General features: G+C 39.6%; 1 long non-coding RNA gene across 1 annotated transcript; it reads right to left on the bottom strand.

Moving 5' to 3' along the window:
• Nucleotides 1-8,140: 8,140 nt before the first annotated feature.
• LOC136754017 (uncharacterized) lies at nucleotides 8,141-8,790 on the bottom strand. Its single transcript, XR_010817487.1, has 3 exons — nucleotides 8,559-8,790; nucleotides 8,393-8,459; nucleotides 8,141-8,227 (listed from the first exon to the last, which is right to left on the bottom strand). It is a non-coding gene; the product is annotated as an uncharacterized LOC136754017 (long non-coding RNA).
• Between the last annotated feature and the right edge of the window lie 5,241 nt (nucleotides 8,791-14,031).

Here is a 14,031-nt window from a genome sequence, read left to right as displayed (position 1 = left end):
CAATCAAGTAGAAAAAATACCAAACTTCACACGTGTCTACTATCACTAGTACAGAGGCACTAAACACATTAATCTGTCCGCAACTGGTTGAGTCATAATGAATCAAAAAGAAATCAGGAAATGTCAAAACATAGACTGTACCAACATGTGTATAATTTGATGCTTACAGTTTTTCCCAATTGTTTACACTAAAATTGGAATTTGAAACGCAATCACCAAAACCTGAAACTCATGTACCAAATCTCTAAACCAAGTCTGCAAAATTGCAAGCACAATTCCTGCTTTACACTCAGTTTCCAATTCTATATCACACTTTTTTCAAAACACTACACACAGTTCTCTACATTAGGCACAACATTCAAAATTAAAATCTCTGTAGTCCCTTTGGAAAGCACTGCCAATCACAATGACAAGCTCTATACACCAATTGACAACACCCACTCCTCACAGGTATAAACACTAGTTAGAAATCAGAGCTTTAGCACTAGAAAAGGCCTCAGATGAGCTCTCTTGTCTTGGAGGAAAATGGAAGTCAATGGTGAAGCAAGAGCTAAAGGTCAAGCGGTGAGAGTAAGAGGAGTAAGAGGATGAGGAAGGACAGTTGTCTCAGATGATATCAGGGCCACATTGGTTGACCATGTGCTCAACCATGGATTGAGTATGAGGGAGGCTGAGCAGAGAGTTCAGCCCAACCTGAGCCATTACACGATTGCATCTATCATCCGTACATTCAGAAATGAGAACCAGTAAGTTGCCTACCATCTACACTATGCTCTTTATGTATGTTTACTGTAGTATTCTGCAGTCCTATATATCAGTTGGCCTATGCTACATTGGACCGTGTATTACAGCGCAACCGAATCCAGATGTAACAGGTCTATAGGTTGCCATCTGAGCGAAACTCAGAGAGGGTTAAAGAACAGCGCTATGAATATGTACAAGTAAGTACTATACTGTGAATTTACTATCATATCAGCAGTGTATAGACACATTACAGTAATGTAATCCAGTGTATTGTGCCTATTGTGTCTATTTCACATATTGTTTCAGAGTCTTGGAGCAGGATGCCACTGCAATTCAGAACATTAATATTTACATTGATGAGGCTGGCTTCAACCTAGCCAAAAGAAGGGGACGGGGACGGAACATTATTGGCCACCGTGCATGTCCCTGGACAGCGTGGAGGGAATATCACCATGTGCACAGGCGACCTCCATCACCATGCCAGCCTTGGTCCTTACAACACTGCCCTTCTCATCACAGTCCTGGAAACACTAAATGGCATCCTCACTTCAGCCGAGCAGAGGGGTGGACCAGAGCAGCCCAGGTATGTTGTCATCTGGGACAACGTGAGTTTCCACTGGGCTGCTCTGGTCCGCAACTGGTTCATCAACCTCCACAATTTATTGTTCTATACCTCCCACCATATTCCCCATTCCTAAACCCAATTGAAGAGTTTTTTTCAGCATGGCGATGGAAGGTGTACGACCGCCACCCCCTCACACACGTGCCTCTTCTCCAGGCAATGGAGGATATGGATGTGTGGGCTTTTGGCGGCTGGATCCGTCACTTCAGAAGACCAAAATAGGAGGTGGGATGCAGCATAATTTCTTTTGTCTTTTTGTGTTTAGAGTTTTGAAAGAGTGAGCCACTTTCATTTTTTATTTTTGTATCTTACTGAAGAGGCCCCAAATACCTCACCCGTACATGAGGTTACCAAAGAGCACATGAGACCAGCTTCTATGGGTTTGTAACAGATGCATCTCTCTGCAGACACACAATACAAATTTAGTACAGAACGTACATTCTAGTAAAACCACAAGAAGATGGGGAAGTGGGCACAAAACCTCCCTTTGCCTATCTAGACATGTGTTAGATACGTGTGGAAAAAAATTTACGAAATGGCTACATATGTCTCCATATTTGGTCATAAAATAGAAAACATTGTGTTTAAGCTTAATCAGGAAGATAGTGAGGATATCATAAGATAGGGAGTTGTCTCCCCCTTATTGGTTCAAACTCACCCTGTCCAGGATATCACAGTATGTATATAACATCATGTAAGCTCTATGATTTTAGGGAAGTAAGGACAGAGACCTGCATGTCTGTGTGTATTACTTTTCTCAAAGTGGCTTGAATAAAAACTCTGATTCAATCTACTCTACAGTCTGATTTCTGAAAGCAATTAAAAAGGGGATTCTTCACTTACTGAATGTTTTTCCTGGTTTTCTCCTGTTGGGTATGGAAAGTGTTACATACAAAACACAAGTGTTTAACACAAGGAAATAAATGACAATATTTTTGTTACTGTATTGCATTTGTGTGTGTTTGTTTTTATATATTTGAGTAGGTATACATCACTGTGACAATCTTTTACAACCGGCTACGGTGTAACACTGAAAATGCAAAAGGCATAAACCTACTGATGGGATATTGATAGTAGTGTTTTGTGTTGAGCACATCAGTGTGTTGTTGGTTGGTAGACAGATCTATTCATATGACATGTGTGTGTGTGTCATTTTGATGCAAAAAAACATTTTGGAAAGAGATAAAACAGTTTTGAATGCAGTGTTTGCTTTTGCTAGAGATTTGAAGAGTTTTGCATTTTGTGTTTGTGGTTTTGTGTTTAGAGTTTTGGGAAAATGAGCCAAAGATTCAGCAAACGTGTGTAAACAATTGGGAAAAACTGTACCCTGTTGAATCTGTAAAAACAACAAACACCATTTAAACAAGAAGAGCCAGTTAAAGCATGATTTTATTATTGATACCAGCCAAGTATTTGTACAGCAAAGGTGGTTTATATAGTTTTACATTTTCGAGTTTGCATAATGCAGTTTGGCAGTTATTATTATTATTTGGCAGCCAATAGCTGATGAAGTTTTGTATTATTAAAGCCACTGTGGGGAAAAATGAATAGGAATACACAACAAATGTAATAGTAATTGTACTGTGTAATTATAACATTAATAAGGTTTAAAGCAAACTTTAAAATGATCAAAAAACTACTTTTAAATTAACATGTACATTTTGTGAATAATGAATGTCAAATGTCATTATTGTATTTCATATTCTTGTGAATAATCTTTGAAGAGTCTAAATAATCCAGGGAGAGATATATGTCCGGTCAAAATGAATTTATTATAAGCAGCTGCTTGGAAGACGTCCAGTAGAAGCAATCTCAAGTCTTAGAAAGTGTATGAAGTACAGGCACTTTAATGCAGACCAGACTGCAGAGAAAGATAGCAGGGCCCACATGTCTGTGCCGTGATGAGTGGAAGTTTGTTTTCTGCCTAACAACTGCTCAGGAAGACCCATAAATGGTTAAACCGGGGTAAAAGTAATGCATATGTAATATTTAATATAGGGGGGATTCTATGATGTATCAGGGACAAATTGCTGGTGAAAACTGGTTCCAGACCCTGTTCTTCTAGGTATCAGTGTTGAACTATAGCACAGACAGTGACCTTGTTAACACAGACACACAGGGGAAGACTGCTAATTATTAATAATTACACTCAGTATGTGGATTTAAGATGAGGCTCCTCTTGTAGCTGGAGGACTGAAATACAGATTACAAAACCAAATAAGATTCCAACTCGTAATTGGTATCTGCTATCCTTAACTTGCTAGGTTCAAATCCAATGTTTCTTTAAGAGGATATTTTCAGTGGTGCATCTTGCAGTCAAGTAGACATCTTCCTCATTTGATTGGCTCCATTACATAATGGAGGTTATGCAGTTATCTTTAACAAAACACAATATTATAATAATTACTGGGGATTCTGTTTAATTGCCAGTAAATATATTATAAATACTGTACAATAAAATATATTAAAAAAGTTATGCTTTCTTTTGTACAGATTCCATAAGACTTCAGTAACTGATTCAGGCCCAAAAAGAACTACACAACATGCTCATGTTATATAATTATAACTATAATGTATTTTAAATGTACCACCCCAGTCCAATTTTAATTGCACTTTTGCTTTTTAGTTAATATAAATGACTAGTTGACTGTAAATTCAGGAATTCATAATTTGATTGATGATTCACTAACAAATGTCAAACACAGCAAGACTGATATATATATATATATATATATATATATATATATATATATATATATGTACAGACGGGTGACAAATTAGATTCTATGAGTCTGGAACTCTACTAGAGGGATGGAATACCATTAATCCAAAAGATATTCCCTCATTTGGTATTTTGATGATGGTGTAGAGCGCTGTCTAAGACAGTGATCCAAAGTCTCCCATAGGTGTTCAATTGGCTTGAGATCTGGTGACTGCAATATATATATATATATATATATATATATATATATATATATATATATATATATATATAGTATATAATAGTATATAATTCACATCATTTTCATACTCATCAAACCATTCAGTGAGCCCTCATGCCCTGTGGATGGGGGCATTGTCATCCTGGAAGAAACCATGGTGATCACTACAATAACTTTGTAATGATTTGCAGTGACCCTTCCCTCTAAGGCAGGGGTGGCTAACCCTGGTCCTGGAAAGCTGCATTCCTGCAGGATTTTCCAGGTCTTTCTAAATGGATACCTTGAACACATATGGATACCTTTGGACCTTTAGCCACCCCTGCTCTAAGGGGAAAAATGTACCCAAACCATGCCAGGAAAATGCCAACCCCACAGCATAACAGGGCCTCCGGGCCACCTCACTGTAGGGGTCAAGCAGTCAGGCCTGTACCGTTGTCTTGGTGTACGCCACACATGCACTCGCCCACTTGTCGAGAATATGGTGAAGGATGACTCATCTGACCATATAACTTTTTCCCACATCTCTGTAGATCAGTGCCTATGGTGCTGCAATAATGACCCCTCTTTCAAAATCACTTAGATCTTTTCCTCTTGCCATCGTGATCACAAATCGAGGTCAGCTGGGCCTCCTCAGCATTTTTATACATGCCACAGAGTATGATAGGATGTTAATTGCTTAATTGTATCATGCAGTACACCTGTTTGGAGGCATCTGAATTCGTTATGTTCCTCCACTCATTTATTCAGGTTTTTCCTTTAATTTGTCACCTGTCTGTATATATATTTATAGACATACATACAGTGAGGGAAAAAAGTATTTGATCGCCTGCTGATTTTGTACGTTTGCCCACTGACAAAGAAATGATCAGTCTATAATTTTAATGGTAGGTGTATTTTAACAGTGAGAGACAGAATAACAACAAATAAATCCAGAAAAACGCATTTCAAAAAAATGTATAAATTGATTTGCATGTTAATGAGGGAAATAAGTATTTGATCCCCTATCAATCAGCAAGATTTCTGGCTCCCAGGTGTCTTTTATACAGGTAACGAGCTGAGATTAGGAGCACTCTCTTAAAGGGAGTGCTCCTAATCTCAGCTCGTTACCTGTATAAAAGACACCTGTCCACAGAAGCAATCAATCAATCAGATTCCTAACTCTCCACCATGGCCAAGACCAAAGAGCTGTCCAAGGATGTCAGGGACAGGATTGTAGACCTACACAAAGCTGGAATGGGCTACAAGACCATCGCCAAGCAGCTTGGTGAGCAGGTGACAACAGTTGGTGCGATTATTCGCAAATGGAAGAAACACAAAATAACTGTCAGTCTCCCTCGGTCTGGGGCTCCATGCAAGATCTCACCTCATGGAGTTTCAATGATTTCAATGAGAACGGTGAGGAATCAGCCCAGAACTACACGGAAAGGATCTTGTTAATGATCTCAAGGCAGCTGGGACCATAGTCACCAAGAAAACAATTGGTAACACACTACGCCGTGAAGGACTGAAATCCTGCAGCGCCCGCAAGGTCCCCCTGCTCAAGAAAGCACATGTACAGACCCGTCTGAAGTTTGCCAATCAACATCTGAATGATTCAGAGGAGAACTGGGTGAAAGTGTTGTGGTCAGATGAGACCAAAATTGAGCTGTTTGGCACCAACTCAACTCGCCGTGTTTGGAGGAGGAGGAATGACCCCAAGAACACCATCCCCACCGTCAAACGCGGAGGTGGAAACATTATGTTTTGGGGGTGTTTTTCTGCTAAGGGGACAGGACAACTGCACCGCATCAAAGGGACGATGGACGGGGCCATGTACCGTCAATCTTGGGTGAGAACCTCCTTCCCTCAGCCAGGGCATTGAAAATGGGTCGTGGATGGGTATTCCAGCATGACAATGACCCAAAACACACAGCCAAGGCAACAAAGGAGTGGCTCAAGAAGAAGCACATTAAGGTCCTGGAGTGGCCTAGCCAGTCTCCAGACCTTAATCCCATAGAAAATCTGTGGAGAGAGCTGAAGGTTCGAGTTGCCAAACATCAACCTCGAAACCTTAATGACTTGGAGAGGATCTGCAAAGAGGAGTGGGACAAAATCCCTTCTGAGATGTGTGCAAACCTGGTGGCCAACTATAAGAAACATCTGACCTCTGTGATTGCCAACAAGGGTTTTGCCACCAAGTACTAAGTCGAAGGGGTCAAATACTTATTTCTCTCATTAACATGCAAATCAATTTATAACTTTTTTGAAATGCGTTTTTCTGGATTTTTTTGTTGTTATTCTGTCTCTCACTGTTAAAATACACCTACCATTAAAATTATAGACTGATCATTTCTTTGTCAGTGGGCAAATGTACAAAATCAGCAGGGGATCAAATACTTTTTTCCCTCACTGTATATATAATAAAACATTTTTTTAAATTCTAAATGCATTTAGTAAACATCAACAAACAAAAATAATGTATTCCAAATGTACTGATATAATTTAAACATATCTTACTGTAGAGCTGTATCCTGTAGATATTGAAGAATCAGATGTACATTGTTTTGGCTTTGACCCACAAATGGAGTTGAACCACTGTTTGTACTGATCTCTCACCTACAAAATAGACGTAGAGCTTTTTAATGTCTTGATATTATTTTTATCATACCTTTAAAATATCAAATTTTCACCAGCATCATTAATTTTGACACTGCTATGTAATTCTTGAGCTTCCAATAGCAAATGTAAAATATTAAGATTTATTTTTCATCTTAAGGGTATTCGGACCATAATATAATGTTTCTATTCACAGTGCAATACATAGATTAATACACGCCTGGATTTAAACCTTCAGATTGCAGAGCTGTTCCTAGAGACACATGGCAGAAAAAATAAGGGCACACACACATGATATATACATTACCTCTTTGTTCAGCCAGCAGTGGACTATGTAGATGAAAGTGCCCTGCTGTGAGTTGAGGATGATAAATGCATATGAGAACACTTTGTCACTTGGGAGAAAGGCAAGGAGCCAGCTGCAACCCAGTATAACAAACTGGACAAGAGTTTTGAAAACCATTACCCTGAAAAACAAAACACAAACTGGTGATAGTGGCTTTTTATTCACAAGACTGCTGTGGAAATTTCTATACCTGCAGGTTTACAATGTTACAATTACATCATGTTGGTGCAAAGTGAAAAGTGGCACAAGTAGTTTAGCATCACTATGCTGTGACCGTGGCTTTGCGGCTGCTCCAGTTATTGATGAAGGGGAAAAGTTATATTTCTGGATGCTTGATATGCTGCTGCTGAAAAATGTGCATAAAGTTAGTTATCTCTGCTGTTAATTCAAGCACTGAACCATTACATTATTTGTCATTTAGCAGACACTCACATCCAGGGCGACTTACATTTGTACCCATTTACAAAGCTGGGTATTTTACTGGAGCAAGTGAAGTACCTCGTTCAAGGGTACAACAGTGCTGCCCAACCCGGGATTTGAACCCCCAACCTTCCAGTTATGAGTCTAGAGCCCTAACCACAAAACATGTAGTGTGGAATGGCAGATAATCTGTGTAATGCAATAGATATGACCTTAAAAAGTAGGAATTGCCTGGTACAGAAAGTACAGGAAATGATGTATGACATATAACAGGGGTGGCAGACAGATAGGGCTCTGTTGACTAAAGGAGCAGTGGCTCGCACCCCACCTGCAAGTCCCTGAAATTTGTTTTTTTTCTCTTCTGGTCTGATTTGAATGTCACTATGTGGAATTAACTGGTTACAGTGCTGTAGTGTGCACCCAAACTATCAACTCTCCTGCTTAAGGCTCTCACTGCCATACCCACCTGGTGTCTCTCATTTGGGAGATATTACTCTTCAGATGGACTAGAGTGGACTTCAGATTCCAGAGAATTGATATGAAGAGAAGGAAGTTTGCCTGTAATAAATTAAGTAATACATAATTAGTATTTTCAAATATGCGGTCTGTACCGTTCTTACTCGAGACTAGACGTTTATTGTGTTACAATTGCCAGAACAGAATTGTCTCTCTGATGTTTCACATACACACACAAAAGAACAGTAAAAAAATTAATAAACCTACTGCAATGATGTAAATAACAGGGCCCAGAAAGCTCCACTTGATGTTTGTATTGTTGTTCAGCCAGCATCTAAAATATAACATTTGTTGATTTTAACCTCTAACCTAAACCATGCCTTAATACAACTATAAACTGTATTAGGATGCTTCCTTTTTAAGATATACTTACGCCTCAGAGCTTCCGTAATCATTTGGGTCTATTCCTGCAGTCACGCCCACAATGATAGCTGGAGTAACGTAGCCAATCAGCAGCAGGTATCCACAGCCCAGTCCCTGTCTCTGAAGGACCTGCATTTTCTTCAGGTTCCTCACCAGCAGGAAGAGCTGAACTGCCTCCAGGAACATCCACACAAAGCTGGCCAGGAAAAGGTAATGTAGGAATCCTGCTATGATTGAACACACTGTCTGGGAAAGGAAAAGATATCCAGGATATTATTTTAGTATTGCACCACATCACTGGGCTAAAAGCCCATACTTGATTGTTTACAATAAAATCATATTTATTTTAAAATCAGAACAAATTTTACAATCTTCAATACATATCAAATACAAGGACAGGCTGATTGCAGAATGATATCAATTCTTCACATTCATTTCTCTGGATTGCTTTTACAGTACATACAAATAATCAGTGGGTTTACATGAAGATATGAGTTCAAGTGTTTTTGTTTTCAGAATATGCATATTTATTGGTGGAGCTTTAAATCCTTATAAATGGTTTTGTAACATTTTCTAGACTTAATAACTACTTTTCTTAGGTCCTCAGACCTGATTGAGGGTTCACTTTTTCAAATATCCTGACTCTTAATTTATCAATGTTTGTCTTTTTATCAGAATTTTTCTTCTACAGACATAGAATCGGTTAATAAACCCTACTGGATATTTACGAAAAGACAAAGAAGGCTGTCATGCTAAAACTATGGAAATTCTGTAATTATCATTGGGGTTCACATACTTTTTCTCACCACTGTAGATTGCTCCAGGACAAAGAGAGCTGTAATGGGTAATTGTATGTAAAAATAATGTGATATATTGTAACAATTGTAAGTCACTCTGGATAAGGATGTATGTTAAAAAATACAATAATAAAATAATTATTTTCCAGCGTATTGAAAACATCCTTTGGGGTTCGTTCTCTGTACGTGGTATAACAACGTCAGTCAAGTTGATTTATCCCAGATTTATCTGGCCAATGTTTTCTGGTCCTCAATTGTGTACATTTCTCCTGGGCCTCCAGTAGTATACAGTGGGGGAAAAAAGTATTTGATCCCCTGCTGATTTTGTATGTTTGCCCACTGACAAAGAAATGATCAGTCTATAATTTTAATGGTAGGTGTATTTTAACAGTGAGAGACAGAATAACAAAAAAAAATCCAGTAAAATGCATTTCGAAAAAGTTATAAATTGTTTTGCATGTTAATGAGGGAAATAAGTATTTGACCCCTTCAACTTAGTACTTGGTGGCAAAACCCTTGTTGGCAATCACAGAGGTCAGACGTTTCTTGTAGTTGGCCACCAGGTTTGCACACATCTCAGGAGGGATTTTGTCCCACTCCTCTTTGCAGATCTTTTGCAGACTGGCTAGGCCGCTCCAGGACCTTAATGTGCTTCTTCTTGAGTCACTCCTTTGTTGCCTTGGCTGTGTGTTTTGGGTCATTGTCATGCTGGAATACCCATCCACGACCCATTTTCAATGCCCTGGCTGAGGGAAGGAGGTTCTCACCCAAGATTTGACGGTACATGGCCCCGTCCATTGTCCCTTTGATGTGGTGCAGTTGTCCTGTCCCCTTAGCAGAAAAACACCCCCAAAGCATAATGTTTCCACCTCCATGTTTGACGGTGGGGATCTTCCTCCAAACACGGCGAGTTGAGTTGATGCCAAAGAGCTCAATTTTGGTCTCATCTGACCACAAAACTTTCACCTAGTTCTCCTCTGAATCATTCAGATGTTCATTGGCAAACTTCAGACGGGCCTGTACATGTGCTTTCTTGAGCAGGGGGGCCTTGCGGGCACTGCAGGATTTCAGTCCTTCACGGCATAGTGTGTTACCAATTGTTTTCTTGGTGACTATGGTCCCAGCTGCCTTGAGATCATTAACAAGATCCTCCCGTGTAGTTCTGGACTGATTCCTCACCGTTCTCATGATCATTGAAACTCCACGAGGTGAGATCTTGCATGGAGCCCCAGACCGAGGGAGACTAACACAGTCTGGGTGTGAATAATCGCACCAACTGTTGTCACCTTCTCACCAAGCTGCTTGGCGATGGTCTTGTAGCCCATTCCAGCCTTGTGTAGGTCTACAATCTTGTCCCTGACATCCTTGGACAGCTCTTTGGTCTTGGCCATGGTGGAGAGTTTGGAATCTGGTTGACTGATTGCTTCTGTGGACAGGTGTCTTTTATACAGGTAACGAGCTGAGATTAGGAACACTCCCTTTAAGAGAGTGCTCCTAATCTCAGCTCGTTACCTGTATAAAAGACACCTGGGAGACAGAAATCTTGCTGATTGATAGGGGATCAAATACTTATTTCCCTCATTAACATTCAAATCAATTTATAACTTTTTTGAAATGCGTTTTTCTGGATTTTTTTGTTGTTATTCTGTCTCTCACTGTTAAAATACACCTACCATTAAAATTATAGACTGATCATTTCTTTGTCAGTGGGCAAATGTACAAAATCAGCAGGGGATCAAATACTTTTTTCCCCCACTGTATTCTTGGAATATAACCATACATTTTTCACCTGAATCTGTATCCATTGTGCTCCAGTCTAACTCTTCTAAGTGCTGCCTCATACCTTCAAAGTTTGTTTTTCTACAATTGAAGACCATTGTTTTAGACTTGGTCCTTGTTTTTTTAAAGTATTCCTAAAAGCCTGAGCAGCAGGCAGGCAGGCATCATTTGCTCTCCTAAACACTGTTGTTTGGTTTTTGTCCCCCAGTTCAACTGATTTGACTTTTTTGTTACACAGAAAATGCGCAGGTCATTGTTGGGGTTGTGTCAGCTGTCATTTCATTGGGCAGAAATAAATATATTCAGATTTTTAGGTAAAACTTAAAGTTAACCTGCAAGGGAGCAGGTTTAAGATGTTGGACAGGCTTGCTTCATAGAAAGGAAAATCCTGTGTTTATACCAAGTTATCTTGAAAGTAACATTTTAGTTATTTTTTCATCCTCCACCCCAATTCAAACTAACAAAGAGGTAAAGTAGAGTGTTGGCCAACCTCTGGATTTGATAGTCATCTCTGAGGCTGTCATGTGCTAGTGTTTACCTTGTTCTCTGTGTGTGATGTCCCAAACATAAACAGAAATTGTGCAAGGAAGAGGCAGATGCTCAGGTTGAGACGAGCGGTATTGTTTATTTTAGGATTCCAGCTACTGAAAATGAAGGTTATAATGGACATGGCGAGGAAAACCAGGCCTATTCCCACAACTATGTTGTTGATTAACTGCAGAAGCGCATCAGCCTGAAATACACCAAAAAGTTGGATTAATATAATTATGTATTCTTTTTAAATGGTGTTCTAGTGTTAGCAAAACAGTCACAATTTGAATGACAAATACAAAGAAAACAAGTTACAGTACCAGTACTCAAATTCAATTTGAGATATCTGAAATAGGACAGGAAGCCAATTTGAGATATCTCGAATTGACTTTCTGTGAATATGCTGTATGCTTTGTATGAACTTCCTATCTATTTTAAGATATCTGAAATAGAACAGGAAGTCAATTTGAGATATCTGATTGAAAGCTCCAATTTGAGAGATCTTGAAATGGAGCGTTAAACAAGATATCTCAAATTGCATTAAAATTAAGCTTTGAAATAAGCTTTGAGCTTTTTTAATACAAATCAAATACATACCTCAGGCCTCTGCATTATTATAGCAAATGTGGAAAGATGAGTGCAGCTGCAAACTGTGTATGTGTCATTGAACTGTGTTTGGATGCAGCCTTCTGGTGACCATAATTTTGTATCATTCCAAAAGACACACGTCAACGATGCACCTGCTAATTTTGTCTATCAAAGAAAAGCAGAAAATATTGTATACATTTATCTTTCACCATAACAAGCCAGTGAATGGCTTCTGTAATACGAATGTACAGAAACAAAAATGGTGGGAGTAGCTCTGAGGTTGTTCTTATCAAACCTGTTAAACTATTGAATGTATTATTGAATATAACAGAGTAATCTCTGGCTATTAAAATTACTATTCAGAAGATTTTTCTATTTTTTAGGGGAGACCTGACTTGCAGAGGGAAAGCACCATGCAATTAACATCTTAGCCATTACAGTGTAACATAGGATAGCTACTATTGTTACCCAGGGTCACATTTAATTTGGATACACTTTCCTTTTAAGTTCACCTATAAACAAAGTATTTCTAAACATATTAATGAAAGTTAGTTAAAAGAGTCATTACAGTGCCTTATATATGGGTCATTCTCCCAAAACAGAGGTGGAAAGAATACTGAAAAATCCTAGTCAAGTAGAAGTACTGTTACTTTGATGAAATTTTACTAAAGTAGAAGTAAAAGTACTGGTATAAAAAACTACTCAAGTAAAAGTAAAAAGTAGCTAATTTAAAAAGTACAAGTACAAGAGTACAAGTTACTTAGTTAATAATAATAATAATAATAATAATAATAATAATAATATTATTATTATTATTTCTTGGCAGATGCCCTTATCCAGGGCGACTTACAACATAAGTGCAAAACAAAGTGCAAAAATACAGTGCTATCTGACGGGGGTTAAAAGGACATATATTATAAGTACTGTCTGAAAAGATGTGTCTTGAGTAAGCGCTGGAAGGAAGTCAAGGACTCTGCTGTTTTGACTTTGGTGGGAAGGTCGTTACAAAATTTAGGGGCCAGGGATGAGAAGGAGTGGCTCTGGAGGAAGGGGAACGGAGAGGAGGTAGAGTTAGTCTTCTGGCACTGGAAGAGCGCAGTGGTCTGGAGGGAATGTATGGAGAGACGAGTGACTTAAGATAGCTTGGTGCAATGTGGTCAAGACAGCGTTAGGTGAGGGTCAATGTCTTGAACTGAGTGCCGGTATCGGGAGCCAGTGGAGGGAGTGGAGCAGTGGAGTAGTGTGTGTGAAGCGGGGCAGAGACAATACCAGACGAGCCACAGAGTTCTGGATGAGCTGGAGCGGGCGTGTAGTAGTTGCAGGAAGGCCGGCCAGGAGAGAGTTGCAGTAGTCCAGGCGAGGGAGGACCAGTGACTGGACGAGTAGCTGAGTCGAGTAGTCGGTGAGGAAGGGACGGATCCGGTGTATGTTGCTCAGGAAGAAAATGCAGGTGCGTGTCAGCGTGGTGATGTGCTGGGTGTAGGAGAGCGCAAGATCGAGGGTGACTCCTAGATTTTTAGTGGAAGAAGGAGAGAGTGTGGTGGATTCCAAGGGGATCGAGATGGGGAGGTCAGCAGAAGGTGAGGAAGAGTGGGGGAAAAACAGGAGATCCGATTTGGAGAGGTTGAGCTTGAGGTGGTGTGAGTGCATCCAGGCAGAGATAGCAGACAAGCAGGAAGAGATGCGAGAGGGGATGAGAGTGTCAGAAGAGGGAAAAGACAGGAAGATCTGGGCATCATCAGCATAAAAGTGGTAGAAGAAACCATGGGATGTGATTAGAAGGGCCCA

Source organism: Amia ocellicauda, chromosome 7 (genome assembly GCF_036373705.1).
Source record: "Amia ocellicauda isolate fAmiCal2 chromosome 7, fAmiCal2.hap1, whole genome shotgun sequence".
NCBI lineage: Eukaryota > Metazoa > Chordata > Actinopteri > Amiiformes > Amiidae > Amia > Amia ocellicauda.
Note: the sequence above shows the minus strand (reverse complement) of the source record. Positions and strands in the feature narration are given on the sequence as shown.